Raw genomic sequence first — 24,168 nt, 5'->3', positions numbered from 1 at the left:
AATTTGATAACATTAGTGACAACACTTTGATTCACTCGATTGACTCACACAGTCTGCACTCACTGTGGGGTGCAGACCAAAGCTCCCTGGCTGCTGGCATTGCACTGTGCTAGCCGGTGAGAGATCTCTGATTTTCCCACCAATTGAAGAGCCCCCAGTTTGTGCCGACGCCAGGGAGTAACAGGTCTGTAGGGGCCGGCTGGGGAGATCTGTGGCCTTGGCCATTGCGGCCCACCTGGGTTGCCAAGTTTGTCTTTTGGCCAGTCTGGGCCTGATTCTCCTGGCTGTAAGAGATGGGGTGGTTTTGGTGCATTGCTTAGTGAGTTTTTTCTTCGCGAGTTATTACCTAAACTGAGAACTGGTGACAAGAATTACAGAGAATTACAAATTGGAAGAACTCCCCCACTCTGCCATTACTCCAGCTCACAGAGTTTGGTGTATAATTTGCAATTCTCTTGCCAGTTTTCTGCAATTTCCAGTTTAGTGAATTAAGCCCAAGAATTTACACAGTGTCTTCAGGTGAAATCTTTGTGTGAATCAGGTCACGTGACTGCCCTGTTTCTAACACACTGCACAATTTGTATCATTGGAGGAGAAAATACCAAAATGGCTGCGTTCTGCGGAGTTAGTTATGGCAATTCTTCTTAACAGAGACGTCTGTGCTGACACGTTCGTTTTCTTACAATTTGGGGAGAAATTGCATTTACCATAGCTGGATGAATCCATTCCTGTTACCGGGGGTGTTACTAGGTTTCAGAAGGACCAGCGACTTCATATAAAGGAAAACTCGATGACCCCTACTCGAAGATCGAGGTGGGATGTCATGGTCTATTCCCCCTCACCCATGAACAGCCTGCGGCTGCATCTCTCCAGGATGTCAAAGAAAGCACCTGCTTCCCAGCCATTCAATGTGATCCAGCCACGCTGTCTAACAAATAAATTGTCACCTGGGGGCCGCCTGCAGGAGCTCTATACTACTGATCTTTTATAATCGGTGGCTGCTCTGAGAAACGTCTGTAAAATGAAAAAAAAACACATGTCCTCCTACCCCCTCCACCAACTGCAGCGATTCGGGGTTTCAGTCCCCAAAGTCCATCCAACGCCTCTGTCTGTAGTGCACACATTCTGCACGACTATCAGGCTTTGTGTGTTTGATGATAACAAAATACAATAAACCATCCCTTGATATGGGAAATCAATGCAGTTTTGCTAATTAGTAAATGATTAAACTGAAATGCTTCTTCTAATAAATATAAATTGTATCTTAAACAGATTGTACTTTGCTCATTACGTGAAGAAGACGAGAGGATTTTGATAACATTTTTCTATTAACTATTTCTAATGTTCCCTCATCTCAGATTGACCAGAGAAATCCTGTGTTTTACCGTCCGGCCAATCTTTTCCTGAAACGCTGTGTGTGGAATGACAAGAGCCAGCGCCAGACTGGGTACCCTGTACAGATAGAAAGTTACTGTCATTTCTGTAACTATTGCTGGACTGGCCGTTAGGCAATGTCTAACGTAAGAGAAGTGGAACAGTCCCGCTTTTTCCCCGTACACTGCGACGGAGCCAGGCTGCTCCGGGCACTGCAGCGCGGTGGGCGCAGGCAGTCCTGATTGGTTGACTTTCTGTCCAAAGCACATCACCGTAGCACAGATTGCATCAATAAGGGTTACATATAAAAAGGGACACTTTCAAAGTTTATGCTGGTTTTCTGGCTTATTTCCTACTTGCGCCGTTTTATTACCTTACTTAATTCCTTACTCTGCCATCATTTTATTTTCCTGACACTTTTTTACTCTTTTATTTGGTTCACAAATTTGTCGCTGACAAAGTTTAAAAAGAGGAGCAAAACCGCACCCTTTCTTTTCTTAGCCTTTCTCAGCCGCTCTCAGATTATTGCGTTTTCTGTGACCAATAACACAAAGCAAATTACGAAAACAGCCCTTTTCTCCCCTGATAATATTAGTATAGTGTGAATGTAATCAATGGTAACATTGTCAGAAAGAGCAAATCGAAAAGAGAAGTGTCTGAAAGACAGATTTTACTGGCACATTACACAAAAAAGGCACCATTTTATAAAGTACACGTTTTATAGAGAAAATGGCGCATGCACGCTAAACACGCCAAACATGAAAGTGACTGTGACGCTGTGACGGTAGTCAGCATCACTGGGAGCATAACGTCTGACACTTTATGGAGGTCCCAGGATGACTCATGTTTAAGTCACCCTGTGCCCATTATAAGTACAGGTTGTGTATCATAATGATATTCGGGGAATGTTTCACAAAAATATAATATACAAACTATATATATACACATACACACCTATATAAATGTAATACATAACAGGTGATAAATATATCCAACCATGACAGGTGCATTCTGTGCTGAGGTATGTTGCCATAGTATTTTAGATTGAATGACGATCTGACTGTGTCCCTGAGGTTATTCCATGATTGCGGTGCTCTGTATGAGAAGGAGGATCGAAACACTTTATTTTTGTATTGCGGTATCCTAAATATCGTGCTGGTACTGGATCGGAGGTTATAGGAGGTGGGAACAGCTGGGGAGAGCATTCTACAGAAATGCTCTTATGTTCAAGGCTGGAAAGATGAAGAGTGCGTCAGGATTCCAGCGACAGCCAGTTTAGCTCTTTTAACATGTCACAGTGGTGGGTAAAGTATTAACATTATAGTACAGAGCGGCAGAATTAATTATAACGGATTGAGTTTATTGGTTAATTTGGGTGGATCTCACTAATTGCTGGGTTTATTAGTTAATTTGGGTGGATCTCACTGATTGCTGGGTTTATTAGTTAATTTGGGGATCTCACTAATTGCCGGGTTTATTAGTTAATTTGGGGGATCTCACTAATTGTTGGGTTTATTGGTTAATTTGGGTGGATCTCACTAATTGCTGGGTTTATTAGTTAATTTGGGTGGATCTCACTAATTGCTGGGTTTATTAGTTAATTTGGGGGATCTCACTAATTGCTTGGTTTATTAGTTAATTTGGGTGGATCTCACTAATTGCTGGGTTTAGGGTGAGGGTGATGGGGGCTGAGGGTGATGGGGGTAATGGTGAGGGTGGTGGGAGGTGAGGCTGAGGGTGGTGGGGGGTAATGGTGAGTGTGGTGAGGCTGAGGGTGAAGGGGTGATGGTGATGGTGGTGGTGGGTGAGGCTGAGGGTGGTGGGGGGTGATGGTGGTGGTGGGGAGGGGTGATGGTGGTGGGGGGTGAAGCTGGGGGTGAGGCTGAGTGTGGTTGGGGGTGATGGGGAGGGAGAGCCTACCTTTCCCTGGTGGTCCAGTGGGCTCCCTGGTGGTCCGGTGGCCACTGCTTCCGGTCTGCAGCTCCGCAGAGCTGCAGACCGTGTAATCTCGCGAGATGTCAGAGCGTTGCCGTGGTAACCCGCGGCAACGCTCTGATTGGCCAATTCTCGCGAGTCACATGGTCTGCAGCTCTGCACACTGCGGAGCTGCAGACCAGTGTCTGCGATGGTGGCCGGGCAGCCAGGAGGGACTCGCACCCGGCGGCATACCGGGCAAGCCGCCGGGCCCCCTCCTGGTGTCAGGTCCTCGGTCACTGACCGAGGACCTGACACAGTCTGCCCACAGGCGGTTTAGGCGGCCGCGAGGCCCCAGCCAGCGCGAGGCCTTAGGCGGCCGCCTAAACCGCCTAATTAGAGAGCCGCCTCTGAGATATGGCGTGGTCATGGGAGGAGGAGGATGACTTTCACCTCTTCCCCTGTTAGATTCCCGTTGTGCTGTGACTTCACCCTTATACGCTGTGTAAAGCATACTATTTAATTTGATCAGCATGGCCACTTGAGTTTTTATAGTTTTCACGCTGCTTGTAGTTTATATATGGTTCCCAAAAATCAAACAAACGATAAAGTAAACATGTAAGGATTCAGAATTTTCTTTCAAACCCTTACACATTGTGTGTACGTATTTTTTGTCTTAAGTTTGTGGCTTTAAAGAGGTTCACGTTGTTTCTATGATGTGCATAACATGTTCTTGTAAATGTTTGTTAAATTTTTCCTGGAATTGTAATTTTTGAATCTGAATAAAGATAGTCAAATCCCTGATACACACTGACACAGAGCAGAATAGGGACTGTTCCCCCTACATAGGGTCACTTGGCAGATATGGATTGACACCTATCCTAAGGATCCCTGATACACACTGACACAGAGCAGAATAGAGACTGTTCCCCCTACATAGGGTCACTATGTGCCTTTTTTTTTGTTTGGTTTTTGAAGCCACAGTGCAGCACCAGAGGGCCGAAAAATTAGGCATGTACACATGCCTGAAAAATTAGGTATTGTTGCAGCCGCTGCTGTAGCAGCGGCCAGAAAAATTAATGTTTGTTTCACAGGCAGAAAATGCCCTAAAACATTGCGGCTTGAACCCTAGTTGGTGGCGGATAAGTCATGCAAGTCAACCGGCATTCAGAGCTAAAATACAGCAGCGTGTGGACCATTTTTAGCCCAAGGCAACTCATCTCATCAGGCCTTTTTTAGTCGAATGTATCCCCCAGTGTCAGTCCCTTTGGGATCCATCCCTCATTCATCTTAATAAAGGTGAGGTAATCTAGACTTTTTTGACCTACGTGACTTCTCTTCTCAGTGACAATACCTCCTGCTGCACTGAAGGTCCTTTCTGACAGGACACTTGAAGCGGGGCAGGCCAGAAGTCCTATTGCAAATTGGGATAGATCAGGCCACAGGTCAAGCCTGCACACCCAGTAGTCAAGGGGTTCATCGCTCCTCAGAGTGTCGATATCTGCAGTTAAGGCGAGGTAGTCTGCTACCTGTCGGTCGAGTCGCTCTCTGAGGGTGGATCCCGAAGGGCTGTGGCAATGCGTAGGACTTAAAAAGCTCCGCATGTCCTCCATCAACAACACGTCTTTAAAGCGTCCTGTCCTTGCCGGCGTGGTCGTGGGAGGAGGAGGAGGATGACTTCCACCTCTTCCCCTGTTAGATTCCCGTTGTGCTGTGACATCACCCTTATACGCTGTGTAAAGCATACTTTTTCATTTATTTTGCAAATGCTGCATCCTTTCCGACTTGTTGTAATTCGGTAACATTTCCGCCACTTTCTGCTTATACCGGGGGTCTAGTAGCGTGGACACCCAGTACAGGTCGTTCTCCTTCAGCCTTTTTATACGAGGGTCCCTCAACAGACACGACAGCATGAAAGACCCCATTTGCACAAGGTTGGATGCTGAGCTACTCATTTCCCGTTCCTCCTCCTCAGTGATGTCAATGAAGGTATGTTCTTCCCCCCAGCCACGTACAACACCACGGGTACCAGATAGGTGACAACGAGCACCCTGGGATGCCTGTTGTGGTTGGTCTTCCTCCTCCTCCTCAAAGCCACATTCCTCCTCTGACTCCTCTTCCTCACAATCCTCTTCCAGCGTTGCCGCAGGTCCAGCAAGTGATGCTGATAAGGCTGTTTCTGGTGGTGATGGTGACCACAACTCTTCCTCTTCACTCTCATCTACGGCCTGATCCAGCACTCTTCGAAGGGCACGCTCCAGGAAGAAAACAAATGGTATGATATCGCTGATGGTGCCTTCAGTGCGACTGACTAGGTTTGTCACCTCTTCAAAAGGACGCATGAGCCTGCAGGCATTGCGCATGAGCGTCCAGTAACGTGGCAAAAAAATTCCCAGCTCCCCAGAGGCTGTCCTAGCACCTCGGTCATACAAATATTCATTAACGGCTTTTTCTTGTTGGAGCAGGCGGTTGAACATTAGGAGTGTTGAATTCCAACGTGTCGGGCTGTCGCAAATCAAGGGCCTCACTGGCATGTTGTTTCGCCACTGGATATCGGCAAAGTGCGCCATGGCCGTGTAGGAACGCCTGAAATGGCCACACACCTTCCTGGCCTGCTTCAGGACGTCCTGTAAGCCTGTGTACTTATGCACAAAGCGTTGTACGATCAGATTACACACATGTGCCATGCACGGCACATGTGTCAACTTGCCCAACTTCAATGCCGCTAACAAATTTTTTCCGTTGTCACAAACCACTTTGCCGATATCCAGTTGCTGCGGAGTCAGCCACTTTTCCACCTGTGCGTTCAGGGCGGACAGGAGTGCTTGTCCGGTGTGACTCTCTGCTTTCAAGCAAGTCAAACCCAAGACAGCGTGACACTGCCGTATCTGGGATGTGGAATAGTACCTGGGGAGCTGGGGGGGTGCCGTTGATTTGGAGCAAGACGCAGCAGCAGAAGAGGACTCAGCCAAGGAGGTTATGGAAGAGGATGGAGTAGGAGGAGTAGAGGAGATGGCAGCAGGCCTGCCTGCAAGTCGTGGCGGTATCACCAACTCCTCTGCAGAGCCATGCATTCCATGCTTGGCAGCAGTCAGCATGTTTACCCAATGCGCAGTGTAGGTGATATACCTGCCCTGACCATGCTTTGCAGACCAGGTATCAGTGGTCAGATGGACCCTTGCCCCAACACTGTGTGCCAGACATGCCATTACTTCCTTTTGCACTATCGAGTACAGGTTGGGGATTGCCTTTTGTGAAAAGAAATTTTGGCCGGGTACCTTCCACTGCGGTGTCCCAATAGCTACAAATTTTTTGAACGCCTCAGACTCCACCAGCTTGTATGGTAAAAGCTGGCGGGCTAATAGTTCGGACAAGCCAGCTGTCAGACGCTGTGCGAGGGGGTGACTTTCTGACATTGGCTTCTTACGCTCAAACATGTCCTTGACAGACACATGACTGTGGGCAGATGAGCAGGAACTGCTCAAGGCAAGAGACGGAGTGGCGGATGGTTGAGAGGGGGCAAGGAGGACAGCAGTGGTTGACGTGGCTGAAGATGCTGAACCAGGAGGAGGATGGCGGCTTAGAGTTTGCGTGCTGCTTGTACTCATGTGTTGATCCCATAGGCGTTTGTGATGTGCGATCATGTGCCTACGCAAAGCAGTTGTACCTAGGTGGGTGTTGGACTTCCCACGACTCAGTTTCTTTTGGCACAGGTTGCAAATGGCATCGCTGTTGTCAGAGGCAGACACACAAAAAAAATGCCACACTGCTGAGCTCTGCAATGACGGCATTCTGGTGGTGGACACAGCATGCGTTGATTGGCGTGCTGTCGGGCTGACCCCGGGTGTCGATGCATGCTGTCTGACTGTGCCACTAGCTCCTTGCAACGACCTCCCCCTGCTTCCAAATCGTCTCCTCCTCCTCTCTGTCTCCTCATCTGAACTTTCGCCCTGTTCTTCTTCTTGCCGAGCGGGCACCCACGTGACATCCATGAACGCATCGTCATCATCAACCGCTTCACTTGTATCTGACAACACAGCAAAGGAAGCAGCAGGGGGTACAACATCATCATCATCACACCGTACGTCCATGTGTGTAATGCTGCCTGCCTGAGACATATCCCTGTTATCTACATCCTCTGGCAATAATGGTTGCGCATCACTCATTTCTTCAAACGGATGTGTGAATAACTCCTCTGACATACCAAGTAAAGCGGCTGTGGTGCTAGTTTTGGTGGTGGCGGCAGGCGGGTGAGTGGAATCTTGAGAGGTGCCTGAAGCTAAGCTGGAGGAGGATGGTGCGTCAAGGTTCCGAGCAGAAGCTGTAGAAGATTGGGTGTCCTGTGTTAGCCAGTCAACTATGTCCTCAGAACTTTTCAAGTTCAGGGTACTTGGCCTCTGAAAACTGGGCATTATTCTAGGGCCAAAGGGAATCACAGCACCACGACCACGATGGCCCCTGTGGGGTGGCCTGCCTCTGCCTGTAATTTTTTTTGGGATTAGTGGTACTATGCATGCAAGCTACTGTGACACCAGATATGAGTGGCAATGTGCAATGGCACATTGGTCTGCAGAGTACACGCTGTAGGCCTGACACACCCGCTTGAAGACAACTAACTGCTATTCAATCTATAACAGTGAAAAAAGTTTTTTGGTTTTAAATGCACGCTATTGTGACACCAGATATGAGTGGCAAAGTACACTTGCTGAGGTTGGCAGAGCACACGCTGAAGGCCTGACACCCGCTTTAAGGACACTGACTGCTATTAGCACGCTATACAGACACCAGATATGAGTGGCAAATTACACTTGCTGAGGTTGGCAGAGCACACGCTGAAGGCCTGACACCCAGACGCTTGCAGACAACTAACTGCTATTAGCTTACAGTGAAACACTTTTTTTGTTTATAAAGGCACGCTATAGTCACACCAGATATGAGTGGTGGCACTGGGCAAATGGGCACAGTATCCACTGAGCCTGACACAGAAGCTGGCAGACAACTAACTGCTCTTCAATCTATTACAGTGAAAAAAAATGTTTTCTTTTTAAATGTCAAGCTTAAGCTATTGTGACACCATATATGAGTGGTGGCACTGGGCAAATGGGCACAGTATCCACTGAGCCTGACACAGAAGCTGGAAGACAACTAACTGCTCTTCACTCTATTACAGTGAAAACATTTTTTTTCTTTTTAAATGTCAAGCTTAAGCTATTGTGACACCAGATATGAGTGGTGGCACTGGGCAAATGGGCACAGTATCCACTGAGCCTGACACAGAAGCTGGCAGACAACTAACTGCTCTTCAATCTATTAAATTTTTCTTTTTAAATGTCAAGCTTAAGCTATTGTGACACCAGATATGAGTGGTGGCACTGGGCAAATGGGCACAGTATCCACTGAGCCTGACACAGAAGCTGGCAGACAACTAACTGCTCTTCAATCTATTACAGTGAAACAAAATTTTCTTTTTAAATGTCAAGCTTAAGCTATTGTGACACCAGATATGAGTGGTGGCACTGGGCAAATGGGCACAGTATCCACTGAGCCTGACACAGAAGCTGGCAGACAACTAACTGCTCTTCAATCTATTAAATTTTTCTTTTTAAATGTCAAGCTTAAGCTATTGTGACACCAGATATGAGTGGTGGCACTGGGCAAATGGGCACAGTATCCACTGAGCCTGACACAGAAGCTGGCAGACAACTAACTGCTCTTCAATCTATTAAATTTTTCTTTTTAAATGTCAAGCTTAAGCTATTGTGACACCAGATATGAGTGGTGGCACTGGGCAAATGGGCACAGTATCCACTGAGCCTGACACAGAAGCTGGCAGACAACTAACTGCTCTTCAATCTATTACAGTGAAACAAAATTTTCTTTTTAAATGTCAAGCTTAAGCTATTGTGACACCAGATATGAGTGGTGGCACTGGGCAAATGGGCACAGTATCCACTGAGCCTGACACAGAAGCTGGCAGACAACTAACTGCTCTTCAATCTATTACAGTGAAAACAGTTTTTTTCTTTTTAAATGTCAAGCTTAAGCTATTGTGACACCAGATATGAGTGGTGACACTGGGCAAATGGGCACAGTATCCATTGAGCTTGACACAGAAGCTGGCAGACAACTAACTGCTCTTCAATCTATTACAGTGAAAAAATTGTTTTTCTTTTTAAATGTCAAGCTTAAGCTATTGTGACACCAGATATGAGTGGTGGCACTGGGCAAATTGGCACAGTATCCACTGAGCCTGACACAGAAGCTGGCAGACAACTAACTGCTCTTCAATCTATTACAGTGAAAAAAGTTTTTTTCTTTTTAAATGTCAAGCTTAAGCTATTGTGACACTAGATATGAGTGGTGGCACTCGGCAAATGGGCACAGTATCCACTGAGCCTGACACAGAAGCTGGCAGACAACTAACTGCTCTTCAATCTATTACAGTGAAAAAAAAATATTTTTAAATGTCAAGCTTAAGCTATTGTGACACCAGATATGAGTGGTGGCACTGGGCAAATGGGCACAGTATCCACTGAGCCTGACACAGAAGCTGGCAGACAACTAACTGCTCTTCAATCTATTACAGTGAAAAAAAAACATTTTTAAATGTCAAGCTTAAGCTATTGTGACACCAGATATGAGTGGTGGCACTGGGCAAATGGGCACAGTATCCACTGAGCCTGACACAGAAGCTGGCAGACAACTAACTGCTCTTCAATCTATTACAGTGAAAAAAAAATGTATTTTTAAATGTCAAGCTTAAGCTATTGTGACACCGGATATGAGTGGTGGCACTGGGCAAATGGGCACAGTATGCACTGTGAGCCTGACACAGAAGCTAGCAGGCAGGCAACTGCAATTACATTACTCAGAAAAAAAAAAAGCAGACTGATGTTCTAGCCCTAAAAAGAGCTTTTTGGGGTGCTGTTCTTACAGCAGAGATCAGATGAGTCCTTCAGGACTGTAGTGGACACTGAATACCCTAGCCTAGCTATCAATTTCCCTATCTAATGAACAGCAGCTACACTTTCCCTCCTCTCACTAAGCATGCAGCTTCAGAATGAATCTAAAATGGATGCTGGGAGGGAGGTGGGAGGGTGTGGAAGGGAGGGTCTGCTGCTAATTTGCTGGAATGTGTCTGCTGACCGTGAGGCACAGGGTCAAAGTTTGCTCAATGATGACGAATAGGGGGCGGATCGAACCGCCCATGTGTTCGCCCGCGGCGGCGAACGCGAACACGCTATGTTCGCCAGGAACTATTCGCCAGCGAACAGTTCGGTACATCACTAATCGCCGGTTTTATTAGTTAATTTGGGGGATCTCACTAATTGCTGGGTTTATTAGTTAATTTGGGGGATCTCACTAATTGCTGGGTTTATTAGTTAATTTGGGTGGATCTCACTAATTGCCGGTTTTATTAGTTAATTTGGGGGATCTCACTAATTGCTGGGTTTATTAGTTAATTTGAGTGGATCTCACTAATTTCTGGGTTTATTAGTTAATTTGGGGGATCTCACTAATTGCTGGGTTTATTAGTTAATTTGAGTGGATCTCACTAATTGCTGGGTTTATTAGTTAATTTGGGTGGATCTCACTAATCGACGGTTTTATTAGTTAATTTGGGGGATCTCACTAATTGCTGGGTTTATTAGTTAATTTGGGTGGATCTCACTAATTGCTGGGTTTATTAGTTAATTTGAGTGGATCTCACTAATTGCCGGGTTTATTAGTTAATTTGGGTGGATCTCACTAATTGCTGGGTTTATTAGTTAATTTGGGGGACCTCACTAATTGCTGGGTTTATTAGTTAATTTGGGTGGATCTCACTAATTGCTGGGTTTATTAGTTAATTTGAGTGGATCTCACTAATTGCCGGTTTTATTAGTTAATTTGGGGGATCTCACTAATTGCTGGGTTTATTAGTTAATTTGAGTGGATCTCACTAATTTCTGGGTTTATTAGTTAATTTGGGGGATCTCACTAATTGCTGGGTTTATTAGTTAATTTGAGTGGATCTCACTAATTGCTGGGTTTATTAGTTAATTTGGGTGGATCTCACTAATCGCCGGTTTTATTAGTTAATTTGGGGGATCTCACTAATTGCTGGGTTTATTAGTTAATTTGGGTGGATCTCACTAATTGCTGGGTTTATTAGTTAATTTGAGTGGATCTCACTAATTGCCGGGTTTATTAGTTAATTTGGGTGGATCTCACTAATTTCTGGGTTTATTAGTTAATTTGAGTGGATCTCACTAATTGCTGGGTTTATTAGTTAATTTGGGTGGATCTCACTAATTGTCAGGTTTATTAGTTAATTTGGGGGATCTCACTAATTGCTGGGTTTATTAGTTAATTTGAGTGGATCTCACTAATTGCTGGGTTTATTAGTTAATTTGAGTGGATCTCACTAATCGCCGGTTTTATTAGTTAATTTGGGGGATCTCACTAATTGCTGGGTTTAAGTGAGGTCTTCCCTGTGACCACCCCTATGGGATTGGTTCTCCAAGATGTGAAGGGTGGGGAAAAGAATGGCTCTAACAGAAACCCTTGTTTCACCTCAGTGGATATAAGAGTGGTTACCAACTGTGGATCGTCTAACGTGGATTGTAGGTTGTTGCATTCCAGTGTACCGGAGGGTAGATGGACCAACCCTGTGTGAAACCCTTCAGTCATTCCCGTAATAATATAGTCAATGAAATGACGTGATGGGTGTAGTTGTAATAGCGAGGTTAATAATGTGATGTTCACGCACGTGTGATAGGCACATAGTCTTGGCATGGGCCCTGAAACAGTGGGAGCATACATGCATCAGCCTGCAAGAATTGAACCCACAATTCCCTGCATTAAAGTTATTACAAACCTGAGATTTACCAAGAAATACAATATCCCTACCCAGTTTGTCTTTTAATCCTCTAGCAGATTTAGGAACGTTAGAGGTAGATTGATTTTGTTCTATTTCTGCTGTGTTTGGGCAGAAATTTGTGTGATGTGCTGTAGATGCACAAACTGCACAAGCTGGAGGCCTGAGGCCTGCAAAATGCCTGCAGAATAACTCAGTGTCCAATTTGCTCCAATTAATGCCTAAATTGAACTGAGCCAGAGCTGCAGCCACCTTTGCAGAAAAGGAACGGTGGTAATCATAAAAAGCGGTACCACCGTATTTGTGCCCCAGGTCCACCATCTTGTGCATGTATGCATCCAGCTCTGCTCTTTTCCCCGGGTATACTGAGCAGTAAACATTCCTATAGATCCCAAAACCTAGTACGAATTCAGGGATGTTCAATTTTTTGTTCAGCCTCGCGTCTCTTGCCCTTAGTACAACTGATATATCCCCATATGCAAATGTCCTATTCTCTAGGACATCCTGGGAAGCTATGAGCAATGAAACCAGGTTTACATCCTTGCCTTCAAGAATGTCCTTTTTAAGGTGAGATGGGACCATGTGCGAAGGATTAATAGCTTCAATAATTGAAATGGATTCCAATGAATTACCAGGCATAAAATCAGCAAGAGGGTGACTGGCAACAATTGGATTTGTAGCGGTCTGTTTGGTACCACATAACAGACAAATTAATCCAGTCTATCACTAATTGTGCTGATGGATGACATAAGAGAAGTCATCATGGCGTGAAACGCTGGCAATTGTGTGCCACTAGGGCCTTCCCCTGCATCAGAGTAGTTTCCCCCTGTACATCTTGGGAAGGGGGATCATGACTGCTGCCCATGTATGGAGGGGGGGCTGGGCTAAAGTGGATACAATGTTGCAAAGATATGGGGTTTGGGGAGAGGAGTGGGGAGGAGACTTACCAGTCAGCACAGACTGGAAGGAAACTGGTGAAAATTCCCACCCACCCTCCCCTTGGTTATGGATGTGTTGGTGTCTTGCTGTTGTTTCTTGTTTTGTCACAGCTTGGCGGGATCCCTGGACAGTGCAACTGGGAGTAAAGGAGAAAGACACGGAGTCGAGTTGGGGAGACGACAGACCGCACAAGGGCTGATGGCAAGTGCCGGCTGTTGAGGCTCTTGGAAAAAGAGGTGGAGAACTGTCTGTTGGGTTAACCGCCCAACAGCTGACAGGTTATGGTTATTGGATTTGAATTGAATTAATAAAGCTGTGGCCGTTGCCCTTATCCACAAGAAAAGTGTGTGGTGTGTTATTGGGAGGGCAACGGGAAGGTAAAAGGAGGATGGGTCAGCAGTCATGTCAGTGGTAGTGTTTAAAAGTCTAAACAACTCCGCCTTCCTAGCAGTAGCAGGGAAAGGGATGCAGCGTCTTCTAAGTTCTGCAGTGAGACATGGGATGGTCCATGATCTGAGTGATGAAGGACTATTAACGTCTGTTCCAGGAACAGGGGTACCAGGCCTAGCGGGTGTGCAGGGTAGCGAGAGTTCCTCAGGGATATCAGGAGTATTTGACATGACTGAAAAATATAAGGTAGCTTTAATCAATCACTCTGTAATGCATTGGGTGGGTACTGGTAAGGCTAGCTAAATACCAAGCGGCGAAACAATTATACTTTGTGATAGTGACAGATGAGTCCCTACTAATTGCCAAGCGGCTTGAGAGGCACTACCTATGCGTGGGCCCGAGGGGAAAGTATGAGGCCACCGAACGTTGTAGCGGGGTGTTGACCTCTCGGTGATAGAATGGGAGTGATAGGTGAGGCCCTCTCTATGCAACTATGCGAGACGGCTAGCTATGATTTGGCCCGAGGGACGTATTCCACTAGCCTATGGAATAAGACCAGAAAATGTTATACCTAATTGGGTCACATAACCTAGGACCAGTACCACTCAGAACATAGAAAGTAATGGGTTCTGGCGTAGTACCTGATATGTGAGTCAGGCCGAGTTGTCAAAGTAGAGGTAACCAGCGACTGTAAAAGTATCGAGATGTTTGACCTGTGGACATGAGATTTGATATATAAACGTCTGAATGTAATGTAGTAGTTTGGCCAGATCGTGGGCCCTAAAACAAGAACCTACCCGACACTCTGCAGAGGGTAGATTTAAACGAAAAAGAAGATGACGGCTTCCGTGCTTGGAAAAAGCTACCGTCCAACGTATATTAACCTAAAAGAGTAAATTTACACATTTAACTAGTTTAATATGTATTATTGGCCTTCAAAATTGAATCATAATTAAATTCCAACCAACCTATAAAGTAAATACAATCGATGTAGCGGAGCGGCAGGGGTTAATCCAAGGGCTCTCCGCTGGTAATCAGGATTCAGCATACAGAAGGCAAGACACACAGCATAATTCCCATTCCCAAGGACCAGACAACACAAAGCCTGGGAGTCAACTGACAATTTTTATTCACGACTGTTAGCCTATGCATGCTCTCTATTCTAAAACCCACGAATACATTTTTACACCAGGTTAACACAGCTATTTCAGACAACCTTTAATATGGCTGACTGACTCCTTTTAATATGGCTGACTGACTCCTTCAATATGGCGGGCTGACTGACTCCTTCAATATGGCTGACTGACTCCTTCAATATGGCTGACTGACTCCTTCAATATGGCTGACTGACTCCTTCAATATGGCTGACTGACTCCTTGTAATATGGCTGACTGACTCCTTCAATATGGCTGACTGACTCCTTCAATATGGCTGACTGACTCTGTTAATATGGCTGACTGACTCCTTCAATATGGCGGACTGACTCCTTCAATATGGCTGACTGACTCCTTCAATATGGCGGACTGACTCCTTAAATATGGCTGACTGACTCCTTCAATATGGCGGACTGACTCCTTCAATATGGCTGACTGACTCCTTCAATATGGCTGACTGACTCCTTCAATATGGCTGACTGACTCCTTCAATATGGCGGACTGACTCCTTTTAATATGGCGGACTGACTACTTCAATATGGCGGACTGACTCCTTCAATATGGCTGACTGACTCCTTCAATATGGCGGACTGACTCCTTCAATATGGCTGACTGACTCCTTCAATATGGCGGACTGACTCATTCAATATGGCTGACTGACTCCTTCAATATGGCGGACTGACTGACTACTTTAATATGGCTGACTGACTCCTTCAATATGGCGGACTGACTCCGTTAATATGGCGGATTGACTCCTTTAATATGGCGGACTAACTCCTTTAATATGGCTGACTGACTCCGTTAATATGGCTGACTGACTCCTTCAATATGGCTGACTGACTCCTTCAATATGGCGGACTGACTCCTTTTAATATGGCGGACTGACTACTTCAATATGGCGGACTGACTCCTTCAATATGGCTGACTGACTCCTTCAATATGGCGGACTGACTCCTTCAATATGGCTGACTGACTCCTTCAATATGGCGGACTGACTCATTCAATATGGCTGACTGACTCCTTCAATATGGCGGACTGACTGACTACTTTAATATGGCTGACTGACTCCTTCAATATGGCGGACTGACTCCGTTAATATGGCGGATTGACTCCTTTAATATGGCGGACTAACTCCTTTAATATGGCTGACTGACTCCGTTAATATGGCTGACTGACTCCTTTAATATGGCTGACTTACTCCTTCAATATGGCGGACTGACTCCTTCAATATGGCGGACTGACTCCTTCAATATGGCGGACTGACTCCTTCAATATGGCTGACTGACTCCTTCAGTATGGCGGACTGACTCCTTCAATATGGCTGACTGACTCCTTCAATATGGCGGACTGACTCCTTCAATATGGCTGACTGACTCCTTCAATATGGCGGACTGACTCCTACAATATGGCTGACTGTCTCCTTCAATATTGCGGACTGACTCCTTCAATATGGCTGACTGACTCCTTCAATATTGCGGACTGACTCCTTCAATATGGCGGACAGACTGACTCCTTCAATATGGCGGATTGACTTACTCCTTCAATATGGCTGACTGACTCCTTCAATATGGCGGACTGACTGCTTTTAATATTGTGGACTGACTACTTCAATATGGAGGACTGACTCCTTTAATATGGCTGTCGTGAGAAGAAGGTCTAGATAATGCGAAGTGGGGGGTTGTGGTAACCTACCCCAATGTCCATCGCTAGTCTGCGTCGGTGGAGGCGCAGGCGTCGGGGAGCGGTGTCTCACGCTACCACCTGTGGTTTGCGTGGTTCGCTCACCTGTATGGTGACGCCTCTGCCTGTGGGTGCGTCGGAAGGACGTCCAGATGTACCTGTCAGTATGGGATGGTTCTGGTCCAATACCGTCAGGGATTCCTATCGTCCTCGGGGTGTGTCGGGCTATGTCCCGTTTCGTCCCTACTCGGCTCTGTGGAATGGTGTATGATTTGGTGCATTGTGTTTCCTCGCCTTGGTGTACAGTGGCCCGAAGGCCGACATGGGTGTGCGTAAATCGGGTTATGGGTGTGTCTCTGTTAGGTAGCAGATCATAACATAGCATAAGCATCAACATGCAATAACATTCTATCAACGTATGACAGCATAACTATTATTAAACAATAAAACAAGTGACCGTTACCGCCCTCCCCCATCCCGAGTGTCTCATTCCCCCTACTACACGCTTACTTCCCATGAAGTGACTCAGGCCTCGTGTGTCTCCGACTCCCTCCTCTCCACTCCCTCGTGGGTGCTGGACCCCCCCCGGGTGGGCTCCCCCGGCGCTGCCCCCCCGCCTGCTCCCCTTGGTTCATCACAGGTCGGGTAGCCTCGGCGGCCGGGCCCAGCCAGGCGGTCATCCCCCCACCCTTCCTATGTGCTCGGCATGTGCATGTGCCACGAGGCTCGGCCAGTGTGCGAGTTCCCCTTATGCGTGTCCTGTTCCCCGTCGTAGACTCTCATTAAGTGAACCTTATAACCATATTGCAGTAATACAAGAGACTCCCATCTTCCCTGTTGGAAATCTTTGTTAATCTTAGCCTGCTCTACGGGTCCGGAAAGAGGAAGGGGGGGGAACCCTAGCACTAATATCAGCCCCCTTGGTACCTTTTTCCCATGTCCTCCCCCCCACCCTCCCCCCCTCTTTGTGGTGAGCATGATGTCCAGGCAAGTGTCTAGTGGGACCGCCGACTTGGCGGAATACTTGCGGTTTGCTGGGTGCTCAGTGTCTCTGTAATTAGTCCATAGAGTCTTGCGTGCGGTGTCTCGTGGGGTGTCTGTGCGGGAGGTGGTGTAGTCCATAGGTGAGAGTCCATGATGCGCCGGGAGGGCGTTCTGTGTGCTGGGCCTTAGGCGTTAGCTCCCGATGGGCGAGTAGCCTGTTGTCGGGTCCTCCTCGTTCTAGCGGCTTGCACTGGTTGTTGCTGCGGATCTGTCTGGAAGGCGTAGAATGTCATCGGGTCCGGCCATGTCATTGGAATTGGTGGTAGTTGTAGTTCCTTTTGTAGGTCGGCAAGATCCTCTCCGTTTTTCACGTTGAAAGGTCCATTAGCTGTGGTGACCTGTAGGCCTGTTGGGAAGTTCCAGCGGTATCTGAACTTGTTGGCTTGTAGTGACCTAGTGAGCGGGCATAGTGCCCTGCGGTACGCCAGCGTTGCCGGAGACAGGTCCGGGTATATTTGGATTTCCACCCCGTTAAGTAGGATTTGTTTAGTGTCTCTCGCCTTACGGAGTATATCTTCTTTCGTTTGAAAGTGGGCGAGACAGCATATTACATCTCTAGGCGGGGAGTCTGGCGGGCCACGCGGTCGAAGGGCCCTGTGCGCCCTAACAAATTCAATGTGCGTGGTTTTCGGCCTGTTTAAGAGGTCGTTGAACAGCTCTGTAAGAATGTCTCTTATGGAAGCGACCTGGTCCTTTTCTTCAGGTAGGCCCCTTATTCTTAGGTTATTAGGTTATGTCTACGTCCCCTATTATCTAGGTCTTCAAGGTGCAGTGCCATTTGCCTGAGTTGTGTCTCTTGGCGCCTTATTACACCTGTATTTGCAGCCTGCGCCATTGTCATGTGGTCGCAGTCCGCCTCCAGTTGTGCTAACTTAGTCTGCATACCTTGCATGTCTTCTCTGAGAGCGTGCAGTTCACCCGTGATACTTTGCTGTAGTGCAGCATTTGCCTCCTTTAAGTCTGCCTTTGTGGGCAGATTATTGATCAGGGCCACCCAGTCTGGCTGCGGGAAGCATGTAGGGTCCCGTGTGTGTTCTTCTGGCTGCCTCTCCAGCGGGGATGCTGGCGTGGAGAGGTCGGAGGCCTCTGTGTCCCTCGAGGCCTGTGCGGCGTGTTCCGCCGGCGCCGTGAGAAATTGGCGCATACCCGCCGGTTGGGATCCCCGCGGGGTGTTAGTTGCTTGGGCGGCCTGTGTGGCCCGATGTGTTTTCCCCATGTTGCCGGGTGTAGGTGCCGGTTCGGCGAGTTTTTGCGGAGAGCCTGGCGGGAGCTCGTGGGTTACGCCGCCATCTTGTCCGGCGTCCAAGCCACGCCCCGACTGACTCCTTTAATATGGCTGATTGACTACTTTAATATGGCTGACTTACTCTGTTACAGAAGCCTTAGTTTTATTGTGCACCTTTAAGTACCATTTTTATCTATGCAGCCATTCGGATGATTTCATACGAATTCTTTGTGCTCGGAATAGGTGGCCGCCATTTCGGGACTTTACACGTGTTCGCGGCCATCTTGTGCACGAACAGCGGTGTTTGCCTGTAACCACATGGAACTAAAAACGGATACGCGAACAGGCGAACACCGCTGAGTCCTCCAGACCTCCATGAATTCGTACAGAAACTACCGAACGTCCCACCGTTCGGTAGAAAGGCTTAATAGAGTATGGGGAGTCTGGCGACCATAAAGATTCGAATGGATGGCAAGATTTTCGTGTCCTTTCACCATGCGAACGGAGACCGACCGCAAGGCCAAAACTCGTGGAACTATTTTCGGCTAGTCGGTCTGTGCGGTCGGTCAAAACTTTGGAACTCTGTATCTCCCGAACCATTCATCCGAATTGACTGATTTTTAAATATGTTGGTCCCCTGAACAAGGACTATCCGGGGATACCAGATTTAAAGCTGTACCCCCTGTTTTTGGGGTACATCCAGAACTGGGGTAAAATAATGTACGTTTAATTATGTTAACTGGTTATCTGAGGGGAGGGGATGTGTGGGTTGTACCCTGTACTGGATTGGTGATTTTATGCCTCCCCCTGGGTGTGTTCTTTCTGTACTGAATCCTAATAAAAAGCAGGCTGGGTATTCCAGTCCTCAGTTCTTGTTTGACCCTCAAATCGCAGCCTCGACTCGTTTTGTGGGCAGAAGGGTATCCTAGCTGTGCTATAGCTAGTGGGATTATTCTACATTTACAGGACTCGTATGGAATACTATGCAAAGCAGCTTCTCCCCTCTTCAACAATAGGAATCCAGACTACTAAATCAGACTACAGCTCTCAGCAAGACTAAGGGTAACCGTAACATTTGGTGGCAGCGGCGGGATTATCCTGGATTTCCTAGGAGAGGTGCGGAACGGATGGAGAGCGCTTACGAAAAATTGAAGCGTACAACCCTAAAAGATTTACTTGAAAGCAGAGGGGGTTACGCCAGCAACCGGCCAAGGAGAGAGCTGATCGCAGAACTGACCGAACTAGATCAGAGCTTCACAATGGCAGAAACCCCAACCACAAATAGTGACGAAAAGACCAGGATTGTTCGGGAAAGGCTCCCACTATACGGGCCGAACCCCTCCATAGAACTGGTGCAGCAATTGATGGCGGAGGCAGACGAGGATATACAAAAGGCTTGAGCCCACGAGCTCAACATAGCAAACGCACACCGCAATGCTGAAGCCCCGCAGGTAATCGTTCCTGTCGAAAATGCAGGGATGCCCAAGATACCCTATGCGGCATTTCGACCCTTCCTAGAGAGCGAGACAGGAATAGATGAATACTTGGCGGACTTCGAAAGACAATGCGCCCTGCACCAGATTCCCCTCAGAGAATGGCCCACGATATTGTCCGGGAAACTATCCGGGCGAGCCGTGGAAGCCTTTCGTACTCTGGGTGCTGAGGAAGTGACACAGTATGCCGTGGTTAAAGAGACACTGTTAAGGCGGTATGCTGTAACTCCAGACACGTATCGCCGGCAGTTCCGGGGCACAAAGAAGAAGCCTAACGATACCCATATGGAATGGGCACACCGAATGCGGAGAGCGGCAAATCACTGGATGAGCGGCAGTAAAGCTGTGACTGGTGAGGAAATTTTACAATTGTTTCTCTTAGAACATTTTTATAATGGTATGGAACAGCAGGGGAAGGAATGGCTGCGAGACAGGCGACCTTCTACCCTAGAAGAAGCAGCCAAATTGGCCGATGAACACTATGACTCTCGTCTACAAAAATCAACGAACTACCGAGCTCCAGCACGGGTCGTGCCCAGAGAGGTTTTCCGTGCACCCCCTCGGGCGGAATTCCGAGCCCCAGTGCCCGCAGGGCCCGCCCGACACACAGGACCCCCCAATAACAGCTTTGATCGTCCCAGACCGACTTGCCACCGATGCAAGCAACCAGGGCATTTCATGGCTAACTGCCCCCTTAACACGCACAAGAGATCAGGACAGACTGTGGCCGTTAGAGTGGCGGGGGGGGATGTGTACAAAATTCCAACAGCTAAAGTGCACCTTGATTGGGGAGCGGGAAAGGGGGCTGTAAACGTGGGCATAATGGATAATTTACCTGCCGAAGTGCTACTGGGCAACGATTTGGGCCCCATGACTTCTGCCTATGCTCCCGCCTACAACAACGAGGCGAACCCAGTGACTACCCGAGCCCAAGCCCGGATGGAGCGAGAACTCTCACCAGTGCGGGAGACCCAGGTAAGACCTACCCGACCTTGCCCGACATGTTAGGTCCCATACCCTGGGGCACCCCAGATGCTTTCGAGACAGAGTCTAAGACTGACCCGACCTTACAAAAGTACCGGGAACGAGCAGAGACCGGAGGGGGCGGGACAGATAACGAAACATTTTTATGGGAAAAAGGGAAGCTACATCGCTTGACGGAGAAAAAGGGACAACGTAGGCGACAGCTGGTAGTGCCCCACAAATACCGTCGAGAAATCCTCAAGATAGGACACGACATCCCCTTGGCAGGCCACCTAGCTGTAACCCGTACGCTACACCGCATTACCCACACGTTCTTTTGGCCAGGAGTACACGCTGATGTTAGGACTTATTGTAATACCTGCAATGTGTGTCAACGAGTAGGTAGGCGAGGTGATCACCCTAAAGCCCATTTAGTAAACATGCCCATTGTAGAAGAACCCTTCAGCAGGGTTGCTATTGACCTAGTGGGACCATTGGCGACCCCTAGTCCCTCCGGTAAGCGTTACATTCTTACCGTAGTGGACTGCGCTACTCGGTACCCCGAGGCTGTCGCTCTATCCAACATACAAGCGGATACGGTAGCGAATGCACTAGTGCAGGTGTTCTCCCGGGTAGGATTTCCAAAAGAAATCCTATCCGACCGAGGTACCCAATTTACGGCCGCGTTGACCCAACAACTCTGGCAGGTGTGCAAAATTAAGTCCCTCCTGAGCTCCCCATACCACCCCCAGACGAACGGACTTTGCGAGAGGTTCAATGGGACCCTCAAGCAAATGCTCAAAACGTTCACTCAGGAATACCGGGACTGGGAACGCTTCCTGCCGCACCTCCTATTTGCTTATCGGGAGGTGCCCCAGGAAACGACAGGGTTCTCTCCCTTCGAGTTGCTCTATGGAAGAAAAGTACGGGGACCCCTAAACCTGATCCGGGAGCACTGGGAGGGGGAGATAGAGACTGACGGTGTCCCCATTGTGCCCTACGTGCTGGAACTCCGGGACTGAATGGAGCAATTAGCCAAATCCGTGCGGGCTAATCTCCAGTCGGCCCAGAGAAGACAGAAGGTATGGTACGATCGGGGGGCCCGAAAGAGAATATTCACTATAGGACAAAAGGTGTTAGTTCTTAAGCCTGTTAAGACAGACAAATTGCAGGCGTCCTGGCAGGGCCCCTATCAGATCATAGAGAAAAGGGGGGACACCACTTATGTAATCGCTAGTTGTCACGACAACAATCTTAAAAATATATTCCATGTGAACATGCTCAAGGAATATTTTGAGCGGCCAGAGAACGTGACAGCCGTATGTTGCCCCCCTCAGGAAGACCCTGACGGCCTACCCATCCCCGATCTATTAGAAAAGAGTTTCCCCACAGATATAGTAGCTCAGGTACAGATAGGAGACCGACTTAGCCCCACTGAAAGGGAGCAGCTTAGCCAACTCTTACAGTCCAAAAGCCTCACTTTCTCCCAGAAGCCCTCACTTTCTCCCAGAAGCCCTTAACCACCCACCAGGTAGATACTCCCGGACAGGCTCCCTTACGACAGGCTCCGTACCGAATCCCCGAGGCAGTTAGGACAGGAATGAAGAAGGAGATCGATGAGAAGCTCCAACTCAGGGTAATTGAGCCCTCCGATAGTCCATGGGCCTCCCCGGTTGTCCTGGTACCCAAGAAGGATGGGACAACCCGGTTCTGCGTAGACTATCGGAGGCTCAATGAAAAGACAGTGACGGACGCTTACCCTATGCCCAGAGTAGACGAGCTACTCGATCGTATAGCCAGGGGAAATTACCTGACCACCATTGACCTCTGCAAGGGTTACTGGCAGATTCCCCTGGCCCCGGATGCTATCCCCAAGTCGGCATTCGTCACCCCATTCGGCTTATACCAGTTTAAGGTGATGCCATTTGGGATGAAGAATGCCCCAGCTACATTCCAGCGCTTGGTCGATAGGCTCCTGGATGGCTTCCAGAGTTTTGCTTGCGCATACCTGGACGACATAGCGGTCCACAGTGAGTCCTGGGAGGACCACTTAGCTCACGTGGGAATGATTCTGGATCAGATCAGGGCTGCGGGTCTGACGCTGAAACCAGAAAAATGCCACTTTGGGATGGCCGAGGTACAGTACCTGGGTCACCGGGTGGGGTGTGGGAAACAGCGACTAGAGCCGGCCAAGATAGAAGCGGTCGCCAATTGGCCTACCCCCATCACGAAGACTCAGGTCTTAGCCTTCCTGGGCACGGCAGGGTACTACAGACGGTTCATACCAGACTACAGCACACTCGCCAAACCCCTGACTGACTTGACAAAGAAAAACTTACCCCGACAGGTCCTGTGGTCTCCTCACTGTGAAACGGCCTTCCAGGCACTTAAAAATGCTCTTATTAACGCTCCTGTCTTGGCGGCCCCAGCCCTTAACAAACGTTTTATCGTCCATACAGACGCTTCCATGTTCGGGCTGGGAGCCGTCCTCAAGCCAAGTAGGCGAAGATAGAGGGGAGCATCCAGTTGCCTACATCAGCCGGAAGCTCCTGCCCCGCGAAGTCAGTTATGCAGCGGTCGAAAAAGAGTGCTTGGCTTTGGTGTGGGCGTTAAAGAAATTGACTCCCTATTTATATGGACAAGAGTTCACTCTGGTCACCTACCATAACCCGTTGGTGTGGCTAAACCGGGTCTCAGGCGATAACGGCAGGCTATTACGTTGGAGTTTATCGTTGCAACCCTTCAATTTCACCATCACCTACAGACCTGGGAAACAGAATGGCAACGCCGACAGGTTGTCCAGACAAACAGACCTCAGCCCAGCATAACCAGCAGTCTGCACAGCCTTAGTCTGCCCCGAAAAGGGGTCAGACGGTGTCTGCCAGAGTGTTCCACAGAAAGGGAGCCCTGTTACAGAAGCCTTAGTTTTATTGTGCACCTTTAAGTACCATTTTTATCTATGCAGCCGTTCGGATGATTTCATACTAATTCTTTGTGCTCGGAATAGGTGGCCGCCATTTCGGGACTTTACACGTGTTCGCGGCCATCTTGCGCACGAACAGCGGTGTTTGCCTGTAACCACATGGAACTAAAAACGGATACGCGAACAGGCGAACACCGCTGAGTCCTCCA

This window comes from Pelobates fuscus, chromosome 4, assembly GCF_036172605.1.
Source record: "Pelobates fuscus isolate aPelFus1 chromosome 4, aPelFus1.pri, whole genome shotgun sequence".
NCBI classification, from domain to species: domain Eukaryota; kingdom Metazoa; phylum Chordata; class Amphibia; order Anura; family Pelobatidae; genus Pelobates; species Pelobates fuscus.
This window is presented reverse-complemented; position numbering follows the sequence as displayed.